This window comes from Papio anubis, chromosome 9 (genome assembly GCF_008728515.1).
Source record: "Papio anubis isolate 15944 chromosome 9, Panubis1.0, whole genome shotgun sequence".
Classification (NCBI taxonomy): Eukaryota; Metazoa; Chordata; class Mammalia; order Primates; family Cercopithecidae; genus Papio; species Papio anubis.
This window is the reverse complement of record NC_044984.1, coordinates 111,962,288-111,978,832: the sequence shown is the minus strand read 5'-3', so window position 1 is coordinate 111,978,832 and position 16,545 is coordinate 111,962,288. Positions and strand designations below refer to the sequence as shown.

The window sequence follows — 16,545 nt, the reverse complement described above, 5'->3', positions numbered from 1 at the left end:
TGCTAAGTATGTCTATGCCAGTCATACATTCTGGCACTGGGGAAATGACCACAGATGAGTCTGGAGACCCACTGGACCCACTGTACATCAGACCTGAGCTAAAACTCCATTAATTACCTGACCTCCATAAGCTCTTACCATAACTGGAGGACCACAGTGACGTTTTTGGGTCCCCTGGAATGCGTCAGCTCAGAGCCAGTGTCCAGTAGTCCCTGAAATGTCTGATCATTTCCCTTTCCCCAGTGCACAGTTACCCTGTTAAAAGGCTGGAGGTCTCCTTAGGGAAGGATGGGAGAAAGATTCACTGCATAAGTTGTCTGTAATATAATGGGGTCCTTCCTCAAGGGACCCAGCCTCCCCTTCATTCAAAGGGTTCTGGGTCTATAAACTGGCTCAAGTCTGGAAATTGACTGAGGGGCTGTGATTCTCTTTTTTTATAATTCAAATTAGTCTTTTGTCCATTCTACCCAGAAATTTTCTGTTTGTATAATTTAAGTAGGAATGCAGTAGGCTTCCTATCAATTTCACTTCTAGGAACACTGTGATTAATTAGCCAATGCCAGAGATCTACATGAGTCAGAGTATTATTTTTTTAATTATTATTTTTTATCTTTTCCATAAGTTATTGGGGTACAGGTGGTATTTGGTTACATGAGTAAGTTCTTTAGTGGTGATTTGTGAGATTTTGATGCACATATCACCCGAGCAGTATACACTGCACCATATCTGTAGTCTTTTAATCCCTCATCCCCCCTCCTACACTGCCCCTGAGTCTCCAAAGTCCACTGTATCATTCTTATGCCTCTGTGTCCTCATAGCTTAGCTCCCACATATCAGTGAGAACATACGATGTTTAGTTTTCCATTCCTGAGTTACTTCACTTAGAGTCAGAGTATTCTGATTGCCACTTTGCCTCTGCTGTCCATTACGGTAGCTACACTCACCTTGCCTTTGACAGCTGAGTGCCGCCACTTGGCCCCTGCCACCTTGGGATCCAATTATTCCCCTTGTATTTAAATTTTGTAGTTGAGTGACTGTGATTCCCACCATTAGAACTGACATACAGAGAAGAGCAATTACAGGGCTCTTCAAAGATGTAGGTGCTGCCCTCACAAATCTGTTTTGCAAGACATTGGTCAAGGATATATCTTCTGGACCCTCCCAGCTGGGATGAGTAGATCTAAAGTGACTAATCTACTCCACCATCCCAATCTCCCTAAGCCTTTGGATCTCTTCCTCTACATTAAACCAAGGGAGACCAGGCATTTCCAGCTCACTCACAGTGGGCCATCTTTTAATCCATATTTCAGCTAACCAAGCACATAAACTATTAGAACCTTTTTTTAACTCTCCAGGCTGCAACATTAAATGCAGAGTCCCTCCTTAGTGGGCTCAAATCAATAAATTCAGCCTGATCCAACTGTGTTCCTTCCCCCATTATCCCACACCCTTAGTATCCATTCCCATGCCTGTTCTCCAGATTGCTGTCTATATAAATTAGAGAACTCAAACAATTCTTTTAGAGCATAGTGCACCTCCTCATGGGTCACACTCTCAACCTCACCTCCAGGGACCCACTGGGACTTTAATGTAGTTATAGGTCTAGAAGCAAACAGAGGTATTGAGAGTGGCTCCTGAGGAGAATCAACATTATTTTGCCTGGCAACTGCCTCAGGGGAGGCCATGACTGTTGCGTTAGGCAGGGCAGGGTTTATCTCCTCAGACAAAGGTAGAAAGGCTGATGGCAGCATTGGTTGGGGAGGGGTTGTTGCCATTACTGGGGATAGGGAAGTTGTTCCTTCTGGCAAAAAGGGTCCATCAGAGTTTACAAACTCAGTGTCCCCAGCTTCATCAGGGTCCTCCCACAAATCCCCATTCCAAGTTTCAGGGTCTCATTTTTTTCCAATCTATGCCCTCACTTTAACAGTAAACACCTCGTGAGGCTGTGCATACACCTTTCGTCGCAGGTCAGCCACTCACATGGTAAGAGCTTATGTCTGTTTTTCCACAATTTCAGCTCTTTCTCTACAGGAGATAAGACTCACTCAGGGCAATCTTACTAGATTTGAGGCTCAGTATCTGTTTCTGAAGCTGGGAGACAGAATCCCTGAGTTCATAATTTCTTTCATAATTTTATTTCATCACTTTGTCTACTGAACTTAGGAGCAGCCAACCAGCTTCATTGTGTTCCTTGGTTCTCCACATATGGTCAAAGGTATTATGTATATAGTCACTAAACTCCTGGCCTTTCATAAGCAGTGAATCAGGAGTCTCAAATGCATTTATTTTGCATAACTCTCTAAACAGTTCATGCCAAGGACTATCAGTCCTTGTGTCCTATGCCTCCGCGTCCTCATAGCTTAGCTCCCACATATCAGTGAGAACATACGATGTTTGGTTTTCCATTCCTGAGTTACTTCATTTAGAGTCAGAGTATTCTGATTGCCACTGTGCCTCTGTTGTCCATTGCGGTAGCTACACTCACCTTACCTTTGACAGTTGAGTGCTGCCATTGGCCCCTGCCACCTTGGGATCCAATTATTCCCCTTGTATTTAAATTTTGTAGTTGAGTGACTGTGATTCCCACCATTAGAACTGACATACAGAGAAGAGCAATTACGGCTCTTCTACAGTGTTCTCTATACTATTAGAAGTAGAGTCCTTAGCATTTTTGGGTCTAATCATATACATATATATATATATACACACACACACACATATATAAATGAGTTTATTAAATATTAACTTATGCGATCGCCAGGTCCCACAATAGGCTGTCTGCAAGCTGAGGAGCAAGGAGAGCCAGTCTTATTCCCAAAACTGGAGAACATGGAGTCATATGTTTGAGGGCAGGGAGCGTCCAGCACGGGAGAAAGATGTAGGCTGGGAGGCTAGGCCCATCTCTCCTTTTCACATTTTTCTGCCTGCTTTATATTCCCTGGAAGCTGCTTAGATTGTGCCCACCAGTTTAAGGGTGGATCTGCCTTCCCCAACCCACTGACTCAAATGTTAATCTCTTTTGGCAACACCCACACAGACACATCCAGGATTAATAATTTGTATCCCTCAATCCAATCAAGTTGACACTCAGTATTAACCATGACATTTGCTTAAAAGAGAGAATGAATGCTGGGGAGGCTGACAACCAGTGTTCACTAGAGCAAGCATGAATAATGTGGGGTCCCTGTCTTCAAGACTTTGAGGAGCACTCCTCCAACCCCAGGCCAGATCAGTTCATGACCTGAATTAGCAGGCTGTATCTCCATCATTGTACAGAAAACCATTTCAGTTCTCTGTTTCTGTTGGGCTGTATTCCCCAGTGATCCCTGGAAAGGAGTTTTTTTTTTTCTCCCATCCCCTGACACTCCTCTAGGAAGCACACAGCCTTCTAGGGAAAGTTAATCATGGTACCAAGTAGAGACTCAGCCCCACTCCCAGGGCAAAGCCATGGCATCCTGGCTTTGGCCAGGCAGGCAGTTGAGAATTGGACAAGCCTGGGTTCAGATCTTATCTCTGCCACATATTACTTACCAGCTCCAAGCCTCAGGTTCTCCATCTTTATAATGGACATCATATCCCTTTCTCATGGATTGATTATTGGGATGAAATGAAAGGATCCTAAGCAGTATGCCTGCTGCATAGGAAGCAGTACCTGAGTGTCGTGGTTGTTGATACTGTTGTATGGTGTTTGGATTTAGGTCAGCTTTAATCCTCATTGGTTTCTGCTGGATATTGCCCCACCCTACAGCGTATCTGAATGCAGCGATCAGTACTAATTGAACATCTGAAATGTAAAATAAGATACTGAGTATCAGGGAGGAGTCAAATAAATGTATGTTACAGTCCCTGACCTTAGTGAACTTGCAGTCGAATTGGTTAGAAGCCCTCTAGGATGCAGGTAAAACTCTGGGCCAGGAGTTGGGAAATGTTGGTTTTCCTCCCAGGGCTGTTACCCCTGGCTGTATGGCTCTTGTTAAATCACTCAACATTTCAGAGCCTTGGTTTCTTCATCTGACAAATGTGCATATTGATGTCATCTGCCTACCTCACAAAACTTGATTGTTGGGAGGTGTGTGATCACCATTTGGAAACTAGCAATTGTTCAGATGGACAAAGTATCATTATCTCTGCCTAGTAAGACAGCAAACAGACAGGCAGGGCAGACATTCAGACGTTGCGCGTCTGTAGCACTGTACAATCTGATTGGTTGGGCATGTTTTTGGTGTGTTTTCTGATTGGTTGAGTGTATGTTTTGATTGACTAGGTGTATTTTCTGATTGGCTGGGCGTATTTTCTGTTTGGCTGAGCATATTTCCTCATTGGCTTGGCGTGATTGGTTGGATATGTTTCTATTTGGCCCATGCCACCCCATAAGGGTGGTTAAATATTTTCAGTAACACCGCTAGACACAACTACCTACCTCACTAGGCATAAGAAAATATTCAAGCCTCAGTTTCCTGATGTATAAAGTGATAGCAATACCTTCCTGGCAAGGTTATGGTGAAGATTGTAGGAAATGAAATGCTAAGGATTACCATCTGTCCCATCCACAAGACTGTGCTCTATAAAGGCAGTATTTTATCTTTTCTGTTGACTGCCATATCCTCGTATCTATAGCCTGCTACATCATAGGCCCTGAGCAAGTATGTTTTGAATGCAGAAATGAAGCCCCAATGCCTTATGCTAGGGGCACAATGGTTACTCAGTAAATCCAGATTGAGGATATTAGGGGTCATCAGAGATGAAGGATGCAGTTGGTGTCAGACAATAGGGAGGGGTGGAGATTATGGTAAACTGGAGATCACCTCCTCCTCCACTTCTAAAGAAGGCACTCAATGCTCAGTCCCCATCAATCATTGCTGTATGGGAAAGGGAAAAATTGTCATCACATTATCCAAATTTTCTCAGAGAAGCCAGACATCTAGATTTTTGTAGATAATCTCATCATCTTAAAAATACTGGCAATAGATTAAAAAAAATTTTTTCATAAAACCCATCACAGGTTAAGCAACATATATATGGGGGCCACCAGTTTGTGACCATTGGACCTGCCATAAATGGTATGTCCCTTGCTGATTCTTGTAACTGGAACTTTTCTCTTTAAAAAGACAGGGTTAGGCTGGGTGTGGTGGTTTACGCCTGTAACCTCAGCACTTTCGGAGGCCAAAGCGGGAGGATTGCTTGCGCTCAGGAGTTTGAGAACAGCCTGGGCAATGTACTGAGACCCCCATATCTACAAAAAAAAAAAGTAAAAAAAATAGCCAGACGTGGTGGTGTGTACCTGTGGTCCCAGCTACTCAGGAGACTGAGGCAGCAGGATTGAGGTTGCAGTGAGCTCTGATCATGCCACTGCACTCCAGCCTGGGTGACAGAGTGACTCTGTCACTAAAAATTAGAACAAAAACGGATGGGTCAGCCTTCCTTCTCATCCTTAGGACTGTCCTCCTGGCCCCTCTCCTGATCTCCAGCATCATTAACATGCCGCAAAAGCCTGTCCTCCCGGCTGTGATTATGCCCCTAGGATGTAGCTTTGATAACTTGGATTTTCACCCTGGGGACTTTACCTCTTTGTTACTCATTTTGAATGGAGAAACTCTTCCTTCTCCAAATAACAGGCTCCTTCCTAGGCCTCGGGTGGATGTGCCACAGCCCCCGACCCACGGCACCCTGGGCCCGTGCTGGCTCCTGGCATACACCCGCACTCTGAGGCTTGGCCCCATCAGTCTCTGGGCAGGATCCGAGACCCTGTTTTTCATCTCAGGCCAACTTCTTCTTGGCCGGGGATAAAAGTGGCAAGTGTTCTACCGTGCCCCATGCTGCTCTGTCGAAGGCCTCTGTTAAAGCTGTTCTTCCCTCTGATAAAGTCAGGGCATGACCAGGCAGGCGTAGGTGGGCACTTAGCTCCTGCGCCCCTCTCTCCCTCCTGCCTGCCCTCCTCTGTTTACTCTCTTTGCCCTCTTCCTCCATCACATCTGTCTTCAGGTCTGTGTGTCTGGATCATCCAGTCTCTTTTTCTGTTACTTTCTTCCTTGAGCCCTGTCTTCCTCTCTCTTTTCTGTGTGTGGCTTTCACCCTCTCAGTCTTTCTTTCTCCTGGTCACCACATCTCTCATCTCTGTCTCTGTCTCTGCCTCTCCCTGGCTCTTTCTCCCTCTCCTCTCCCTCCTGGCTGTAACCATCCACCCTTCACAGCCTCTTGAACGCTGGCAGCCCTTCTGCGCTGCATTCCTTAAAACCCTTGCCGCTGCCAGAGAAGACTTGGAGGTGGTGGCTGGGGGACTGAGGGAGGGAGGGAGGACTAACCCCCTCAGAAGTCAGAGCATCTGTCTCTTTGGGAGCAATGCCGGGGCTTTGATGCTGAATACTGAGGAGTGAGAAGGAGGGGACAGATGGCAGAGGAGGAGCTCTGTAGGGTGGGTGCTTGCGCGCCCCTTCAGGAGAAACTCAATGCTGACTCCATCATGACAAGCCTGGGGTCCTGGATCCCTGGGGTTAGTTGGCACACCCTGGCCTGCTTCCAGTTGGAGTATTTACTTTCTGTTCCCCAAACCCTCCAGGCTTTGGCTGCAGCGTTCTCTGGAAACCCCAGGAACCATTGCCTTGTCCTGCAGCAGCTCTTTCTGGGAGGCTGCTAGTCCTGGCAGGCACCCTAACGGGGCATATCAGGACCCTCTGAGATTAGGCATCAGCAGGATGCAGTGGAAAGCACAGGGGCTCTGCCTCAGCCCAGTCCCGAGCAGTAGGGTCACCTTAGAGGTGCCACCTCACCTGTCTGTTTGTCCATCTATAAAATGGGACTAATGATGTAAGTGTTCCCAGCCTCATAGAGCTGCCACAAGGACCCAGTGAGCCAGTACTACAAGTTATGGGCTGGAAATGGCTGGATGGGGTCAGCTGCTACTGCTGCAGAGGGCCAAATAATAAGTATTTTCAGCTTTGCAGGACAATAGCCCTGGCCCTCTGTATTCATAGATTTTACATCCATGGATTTAACCAACTTCAGAACTAACATATTTGAAAAAACATGGATGATTATGTCTGTAATGCACATGTACTGACTTTTTTCTTGTCATTATTTCCTGAACAATACAGTATAACAACTATGTGCATAACATTTACATTGTATTAGGTATCATAAATAATCTAGAGGTGATTTAAAGTATACAGGAGGCTTTGTGTAAGTTATTAATATATGAAGACTATGCCATTTTATATCAGGGACTTGAACATATTGGAGTTTGGTATATGTGGGGTGTCCTGGAACCAACCCCCTATGGATACGGAAGGACAGCTGTACACACACACGCACGCACACACGCACATTCCAGAAGACATAATTGTTTTCAGTGCTATATTTGGAATTGTAAGAAGAGTTCAAGCAGAGTGGTTTTTGATGAGGCTTCTCCACCCACTGTATTTGATGAGAACATTTCACGCTTAGCCCTCATGAGAAGCCAAGGCGTTGATCTAAGATTGGCCACACTGTTCCATCACTACCCCTTCCAAACAGTCAGAGATTTTGCTTCCAGGAAAATTGGGTGGGGAGGCAGATTGTGAAATTGAGGTTTGCGCAAAGAACAATATGACTTGTACATGGGTATAAAGTTAATTCTGAGAGCAGGTAGGTGGTTGAGGATGGGATTCAAGGGTCTATAGAGAGGAGAAGATTTCTTACTTAGCCAACTTCTTTCCCTTTGGGAAATCCCATAGAACTTGGGCAGAGGAGTGGGGATTGTTATCAGCAGAGGGACACCTGGCATGGAGGCCTCCAAGATTGCATTTGTCAGAACTTTTTCTGATATAAGTAACAGAGAACCACCACATACTCGTTTCAGCAAATACAAGTGAACATGATGGTTCATGCACTGGAAAAACAAAATCCATTTCTAGAATAAAGGCATCAGGAATGGCTGGATCCAGGAGCTCAGTGTCATCAGCACATGTTCTTTCTCTTTCTTGGTCTTACAGCCTTGTGAGTTTTATTCCCAGTTAAGCTCCCTCTTCATAGTAGCCCTTGACTGCTCCAAACTTCCATCTTCACAGTTCTAAGTGTATCAGTAAAAGAGTCCCAGTATTAGCTCTGATTAGATGCATGGGAACACATACATGTTTATCCTGAACTGATCACTCTAACCAACGGTGGCCCAAGTTATTGGTCCACTCTTGAAGCCATGGAGTGAATCAACTCCACTGAACCAACTGGGTTGCAATCAAGGGGAGTGGATTTCCAAAGACCAGGGTGATGTAACTACCCAAATAGGGATGGTGAGCACGCGAGAACAACTGCTGCCTGTAAATACCAACTGGTTCATGGGTTGGGCACCTGTGATTCATGCTGTCATTTGTTTCTTCCCCCATGGAGTGGCCAGGGGGGAATATGAACGATTGTTAATTCAAAAGAGGAGCATGAACCTGTTTGATGAGTGTTTCTCTTTCTGATTACTCAAGATTGTACTTTCAGGGAGTGTCAGGAATCCCCCTTTTCCCCACTTTCACCATGGGCTTTCAGCTGACCATGAAACAAAAAGAAAGTGCTTCTTGCCTAGTGGTTTCCAAACTTGTTTTCACATTCAGATCACCTGGGATGCATTTTAAAATTCTGATCCACAGGCTGCACTCCGGTCCAATGACATCAGAGCCCCTGGAGGATAGGGTCCGGGGGGTCAGTACTTTTTAAAGCTCCCTGGGTGATTGCAACATGCAGCCAAGATCAAGAACCACTGATCCTGCTGGAGTAACCTGCATATTCAGCTGCTGTCCTAGATAGGTGGAGCTAAACTCTAGTAGGATTTTCTGAATACCTATGACTTCAGTGTAGATGCTGCAAACTTTTTCTTCTCATCTCAAACCATATCCAAGCCCTAGAAATCAATAGAAGACAGGTTTGGGGCTGTGATATGATCTGTGTAATTTACAGGTACAGAGCCCTCGCTGGGGCCATAATTCACCAGTGCTGTTCCTGCTTACTAACACACTGATTACTGTCAGATTATCTGGGCTGCTTGCTGTATCTTCAGCTGAACTGGCACCAAGGCAGCTGCTCAGCCCCTTGAATCCACATGTGCAGAGGTGGAGACAGTGAGTGGCCAGGCAGGCATGAACTACAGACACAACTGTGCTTCCTGGGGTGGACAACAGACAGATCAGCCCGTAGGGACAAGGCCAAAGAGGAGGCTTCAACAGCTGTCCAGAGGGCCTAAAACATCTGCCACACGCCATCCAAGGATCATTCATTCATTCATTCATTCAACAGATGTTTATGGGAGATATGCAAAGTCAGGCATCATGCGGTAGTGTTAAGAGTAAAATTGTTGAGCCCATAGCTAAGATTTAGAGTAAGAGGAGGCTCTGGCCGTTCCTAAATGCTGGTTCTGTGGATCCGCTGCCTTTGAATCTCTTTCCCATCTTATAACTGCTGATCCCAGTCTCTGAGGCTGGGCCCAGAATCGGGGGGCTATTTAACGAGCACTCGTGGAATTAGGATACAGAGACCAGTCTGCAGACCAGGGTTAGGACCTGGTGATGATTTTCGCCAACTGCCAACCACCTGAGAAAATAATGGCAATGTAGTGAGTGTTTCCATAAAGTATGTTCGTGCACTTAATAAACAAGTTTTTAGTTTAAGATGATATCCTGCATCCTTTTTTGGTGTTAAATGCCCTTTAAAAATGAAATGATGATAGTGATAAATGGCTATTTTGTTGTTGTTGTTGTTTTATTTTGTTTTTGAGATGGAGTCTTGCTCTGTTTCCCAGGTTAGAGTGCAGTGGCATGATCTCAGCTCACTGCAACCTCTGTCTCCTGGGTTCAAGCGATTCTCCTGTGTCACCCTCCCGAGTAGCCAGAACTGCAGGCACCCACCACCATGCCCAGTTAATTTCTGTATTAGTATTTCTAGGAGAGATGGGGTTTCACCATGTTGGCCAGGCTGGTCTCACGCTTCCGGCCTCAAGTGATCCGCCCACCTCGGCCTCCCAAAATGCTGGGACCACAGGTGTGAGTCACCATGCCCGGCTGATGGTTTCGATTTAGTGTCCTTATTGGGAAAGAAAAGTTGCTAACTCTAAGTAGTCCCCTATTTATTAATTTCACCGATGCATAAAATCCAAGTCAGAAGCCATTTCTCTAGATTGGCATATTAAAACTTTCTTCTTATTTAGCAATAAATCCTCTCTTCTAAAAAAATCCTGTCTAAAACCTCAGCATATGAATGAGCAGATAAAAGTGGAATCATTCTGGGTTACATGGAGCCTGGGGGCTTGGTGTCCCATCCCGTGGGTCTTCCTTTCTTTCCATTCCCTAACAACAGTGGCCCCTAAGACACCTCCTTAAAACTCAACTTGGAAACTACTCTCCTATTTCTCCTAGAAATTTCTTTGCATGTTATAAATGGGAAACTCAAGGCTCTAGGAAGGAAAGTATTTTCCCTAAACCTCTAATTCCTATTTGAGTTCAGTCATCACAAGATCAGCAAATCATTGATAAATGAAAAAGGTCCACCCAAACTCCAGTATGGCTTAGAGCCTGGTAAGGTATCAAGGGGCATGGTCTTCTTTGTAACAACCTTGGGGGAAGGTGGAGTCTGATTTTCTCCTTTTGTAAGTGAGGACAACATGGTGCAGCTAAGCTAAGCGGCTTTCTCAGGGTCGACAATGAGGGAGGAAAGATTCAGGGACAGGTATGTTTACCTTGAGGTCCAGAGCTCTTTTCTGCTTTTTCTGATGCTACAAAGTTGGCTCTGGAACCTTGAAGGAAGCCTTGAAAATATACAGGAACTATGACTTTTCCCCTAGGACAACTTCCAAGCCTGTCTCGTCAAGAGTCATTCCTCCTTCTGTCCCTCCAATCACAAATATTTTTTGAGTGCTCACCCCCTGTGATGGACACCAAGGAAACGGATGCATCAATGTCCAAGATCTCCATTCTCATAGAACACCCAGGCTGCTGGGAACACAGATACAAAAGGGCTGATTATGACAGTGTTAAGAGTCATGTTCAGAACGCTACAGAAATCTACAACAGGGGAGCAGCAGTGGTGAGGGGACAGGGATGCCTGATCTAGCTGGGGATCGGGGGAGGCTTCCAAGAGTGAGTGCCATTAAACTGCAAGGCTTCAAGGGTGAGCAGGGCCAGCCAGATGATGAATGGGAATGGGTTGGAAGTGCATTTAAGGCAGAAGGAATAGCCTGTGCTGAAAGAACTTGGCAGGTTTCAGGAATGCAGAAGGTTCTGTGGATGAAGCAACAGAGAGAGAATGTTAGAGGTGAGACTGGAGAGGTGGGTGGGAGCCAGACCCAGATTTTAGTTTAGTATCCAGGCTTTCATCTAAGACCTGAGGGAAGCTCACAAGCCTTAGCCTCAGGTGCTCACTAAACCATGCTGTTTCTATTCTTCTCTTCAAGGGCAACTTTTGCTACCTGACAGGTGTGTCTGCTATGGGTTAAATTGTGCCCCCCATTAAAAAAGATATGTTGAAGTCCTAACCTCCAATACCTTGGAATATGACCTTATTTGGAAACAGGGTCCTTGCAGGTATAATTAGGCAAGTTAAGATGAGGTCATACTGGAGTAGGGCGGGCCCTTAATTCAATATGACTGGTGTCCTTATAAGAAGAAGGAAATTCAGACGCAGAGGTGCACAAGGAGAAGTCATGTGACAACAAAGGCAGAGATTGGGATGACACAGCTGCCAGTCAAGGAATGCCGAGGACAGCCACCAGAAACTAGGAAGATGCAGGGAAAGATTCTACTAATGGTCTTACAGGGAGTGTGGCCCTGATGACACCTTGAAAAATAAAAACTTCTAGCCTTGGGAGGCAGAGGCAGGTGAGGTCATGTCACTTGAGGTCAGGAATTCGATACCAGCCTGACCAATATGGTGAAACCCCATCTCTACTAAAAATACAAAAATCAGCTGGGCGTGGTGGCACGTGCCTGTATTCCCAGCTACCTGGGGGGCTGAGGCAGGAGAATCGCTTGAACCTGGAAGGCAGAGGTCACAGTGAGCCGAGATTGTGCCACTGCACTCCAGCCTGGGTGACAGAGTGAGATTCCATCTCAAAACAAACAAACCAAAAAAACCCAACAACAACAAAAAACCTTATAGCCTTCAAAACTGGGAGAGAATGCATTTCCATGGTTTGAAGCCATCCAGTTTGTGGCACTTTGTTACAACAGCTTAGGAGACTTAACACAGTGTCTATCATGGGCATGTCTTCAGCCTTGACTTAGCGAGTGGCGTGCTAATGAGTCCATTTCCCAGTGACTGTATAATCAGTCTGGGAGTAAACTGGGTGCTTCTGGGGGGAAGTGACATGAGCTCTTCTCAGCTGTGAAATTGCTCATCAGTCAATGTGTTCGAGTGATCACCCCCCCAGTGACCGTAAAGAGTTCCATGCTCTTTCCCAAAATGGTCCATTGCTCTGGGCGGCTGTTTGCCATGGAGGGGAATCTAGACGTGCTGTCCACGGGAGTCCAGGGAGGAGGAAGGGCTGGGAGCCAATTAGACACGACTGTTGCAGCTGCTGCTGCCCAACCTCAAGTGCACGAATCTATACTGCCTGCCACACTGTAGGAACACGCTCTTCGGATGAAACTATTTTCCCAGTTAAAAGAGCTTCATCAAGGCTGGGCAGGGTGGCTCACACCTGTAATCCCAGCACTTTTGGGAGGCCGAGGCAAGTGGATCACCTGAGGTCAGGAGTTTGAGACCAGCCTGGCCTACATGGTGAAACCCCATCTCTACTGAAAATACAAAATTTAGCCAGGTGTGGCGGCATGTGCCTGTAATCCCTGGGTGTGGCGGCATGTGCCTGTAAACTGGGGAGGCTGAGGTAGGAGAGTCACTTGAACCTGGGAGGTGAAGGCTGCAGTGAGCCGAGATTGTGCCACTGCACTCTAACCTGGGTGACGGAGCGAGCCTTCAAGGCTGAGTAGGGCTCCATCTCAAAAAAAAAGAAAAAAAAAAGAGCTTCATTGGAACCCCCTTTGCTTCCTCTTGTCACCCCAGTTTCTGAAGTAATAGTAAACTAGGTGAAGTGTGTCTTGATTCAGAAAGGCCACCCGTCAATTGGCCATGATGGAATGCATATTGAATAGATTCCATACCACCAAGGAGTCGGGCTCTGCCACCCTTTGCTGTGCAATGTGGGCTGGGTTTGTCAACCTTCCTGAGACTCAGTTTCCCCGTCAGGAAAATGAGGAGTTTTCCACTTCCCCTGCAGCATTGTGACAAAGCTTAAGCTCTGGGATGCATGACAGAGTGGCTTCTAAGTTGAAGCTATTCTACTGTGGGGGAGGGGGTGGAGAAGGTTCCTGCCCCAGGCTGGCAGAAGCTGCAGTGAAGCTCCTGACCCATCTGTTTGGAGTTTGTGGTGGGAAATGCCCCTTGATATTACTGGTATTGACGGGCTACATCTGAGGAGGACATTTCTCCCACCATGAGGGAGGGTGCCATAGGAGAGATCTCCCACCTCAAGTATTGTTTTGAGTTTTCTCACTGGCTTTCCCTTTCTGTAAAATATTAAAATAATAATAATAATAATAATAACAACAACAACAACATGACTGGGTGCGGTGGCTCACGCCTGTAATCCCAGCACTTTGGGAGGCCGAGGTAGGTGGAGTCCTTGAAGTCAGGAGTTTGAGACCGACCTCGCCAACATAGTGAAACCTCATTTATACTAAAAATACAAAAATTAGCCGGGCACGGTGTTGTGCACCTGTAATCCCAGCTACTCGAGAGGCTGAGGCACGAGAATTGCTTGAACCTGGGAGATGGAGGTTGCAGTGAGCTGAGATCACACCACTGCACTCCAGCCTGGGCAACACAGCAAGACTCTGTCTCAAATAATAATAATAATAATAAATTAGTGTGTCTACATACATGCATATGTGTGTCTGTGCTTATATGTATAGGCTTATAATCTATTAATATGTATACTTTAAAGATAAAATGCAGGGCCAGGACTAGGGTGGGGCTGGGAACAAAGGCTTGCCTTGGATGCAAAATTTAAGAGGTGCCCCAAAGCTCATATATCAAGATGAAAATATTTTAATACAACATTTTCAAAAACTAAGTGGGCAATGTACGTGAACCAGCTGCCTGTTTTTGTAAAATAAAGTTTTATTGGAATGAGGGCCGGGATTAGAGAGTGCCCTGTGAAGCAGTGTCAGGTAGGTGCAGGGCTAAATCCCGTCTTTATGTAAAAGTCTTTATCAATCATACTTTGTTGATCATGGAGTTTTGGGGGTCATTCATTTCGATTTTTAAAAAATTATTGCATTAAAATATTTTTATCCTGATACCTGAATTTTTTGGATTTCCCCTTAAATTTCATGCTGGAGGTTTTACCTCACTTGCCTCACGGTAGTCTCAGCCCTGATAAAATGAACACTTGAGTGCTCAGTCCTGAATTTGGACTTGAGAAATCGAATATCACAAGCTCCTGGAAGCCCTGATGTGCATTTCCTGATTGCCTTCCCCTTCCTTTCCTCACAGAGATAGCATCATCCTGAGTTTGTTTGACCAGGTCTTACTTCCCCCTGTGGGAAACCTCATGTATGTGTACCTAAATAGTATATCTTTTAATTTTGCATGGTTTTGAACTTCATAGAAATGAGGTCATATTTCACATATTCTGCAGCTTTTTTGTTTTTCCTGAATATTGTTTCTGAGATTCGTTCAGGGCTCTGTGAACAGTTCAGCATCTCTGAAATAGGGCTGTGAATTGCACTGTGTGGCACCCCACAGTGGCTGTCTGCCCAGCATGGGGGTGCTGTAGCTGTCACTGCCTGCCTATCTAGGGCCCACGGACATGGCTCTTCATGTTATCACTTCAGTCCTGTTACTCGTTGTTGATCTTACATGAGTTTAACTAGAATTTAAAAGGACTTCAAAACTATTACACTGTAACTTGGCATTAAAACAAAAAATCACCTATAATATTGTCTATGCAGGAAGACATGGGAACAGAGCAGCATAATATATGATAAAATGTATCTAAATAAATGAACAAGATTTTAAGATGACACTTAGGCAAAAATGTTAAGTATGAGAAAGCAGTGTGTCCTAGATTAATTGGCAGCCTCTTTTTATCTTAGTGGTTCGTAAATTAGTGATGTACTTCAATCAATGTCCTATTAGAGTACAGGAAATATAGTAACACTTCATTCTATGAATAGACCACCATTAATGTAAGCATTCCTCTGTTGAAAGACATTTGGATTCTCTCCCGTTTTTTCTGTTTATGTATGTATGTATGTATGTATGTATGTATGTATGTATGTATGTATTTTTTACCTTGAGGCATTCTTGGACATTCTTCTTGCACACTTGAGCATTTAGGACAGTTTTGCAGGCTTCTCTGGTGTTACCAATTACTTAGGCATTTATGTAAAAATACAGACGCTGAGGCAGGAGAATTACTTGAACCTGGGAGGCAGAGGTTGCAGTGAGCCGAGATCCTGTCATTGCACTCCAGCCTGGGCAACAGAGTGACTCCGTCAAAAAAAAAAAAAAAAAAAAAAAAAAAAAAAACCAACTGATTGCTGGGTCCCATTTCTAGCCTCTTGAATCAGCCTTCCCAGGGACATGACTGAGATTTAGCCATTGATACAAGTGCCCTTCTTAATTTTTATCAGGAAAAGTGTTGGAAATATCAAGCTAGGAAATGCTCCTGGAAATAGATCTGCTTGGTCTGAGAGTCTGCACATCTGCAACTGGATGTGATCAGTTTCTCAACTTCAGAGCTATTGACAACTGAAATGGATTATTCTTTGTGGTAGGGGCTACCCTGAGCCTTGCAAGATGTATAGCAGCATTCTTGGCACCTACCATTACAGGCTGGTAGCACTCTTCCCCTGCCACCTACACACATACTTATGAAACCAAAATCTCTCCAGACATTGTCAAATGTGCCCCGGGGTGGGGATGGGTGTCAAAATCACCCCCAGTTGAGAACTACTGGAACAAATGATGTATAATTGGCTGACAAAATTGTTGCATCAATTTATATGCTCACCAACTTTGTTTAGGTTGCTCCACATCGTTGCTGACTTCCATTTGGCCAGGCTGTTTAACTTTTATGGCAAGGAGGCGAGAAGGAGATGGTGCCTCAGTTTAATTTCAGTTTGCATTTCCCTAATTGCTGATGAAGTTGAAGGTCTTTTCACAAGTTTATTGGCTTCTTAGATTTCATTACCTGTGAAATATCTCTGTGAGTTGCCATTTTTTCCTATTAAATTGCCTCTCTTTTTCCTATTGACTTTTAGAAACTAAAAAAGTATTCTGAATTCTAATGCTTTGGTATATATGTGGCAAATGTCTGCTGGTTTGTGGTGTGCCTTCTTATTTTCTTTATTGTCTCTTTTGATGTATAGGGGTTCTTAACATTAATGCAGTCAAATGTATCATTTCTTTCCTTTATGGTGTCTACTTTTAAAAAAATGTTATTTAACAAATTCTTTCTTCCCTGAGGTCATAAACATATTGTTCTATATATTCTTCTAAAAAGTTGTGAAGTTTTGCCTTTCACATTTAAGTTCT

At 44.8% G+C, this 16,545-nt stretch overlaps 1 protein-coding gene and 2 long non-coding RNA genes across 7 annotated transcripts in view; 2 read left to right on the top strand and 1 right to left on the bottom strand.

Annotated features, from left to right (window-relative positions):
• KSR2 (kinase suppressor of ras 2) overlaps window positions 1–16,545 on the top strand; it is a 497,446-nt gene that overhangs the window by 311,447 nt on the left and 169,454 nt on the right. The gene's annotated exons all lie outside the window — the stretch shown is intronic.
• On the bottom strand, window positions 7,826–10,775 carry LOC103876099. Its single transcript, XR_635184.4, has 3 exons — window positions 10,688–10,775; window positions 8,801–8,860; window positions 7,826–8,044 (listed from the first exon to the last, which is right to left on the bottom strand). It is a non-coding gene; the product is annotated as an uncharacterized LOC103876099 (long non-coding RNA).
• LOC103876100 lies at window positions 10,892–11,489 on the top strand. The gene is made up of 2 exons (XR_635185.3): window positions 10,892–11,262; window positions 11,402–11,489. It is a non-coding gene; the product is annotated as an uncharacterized LOC103876100 (long non-coding RNA).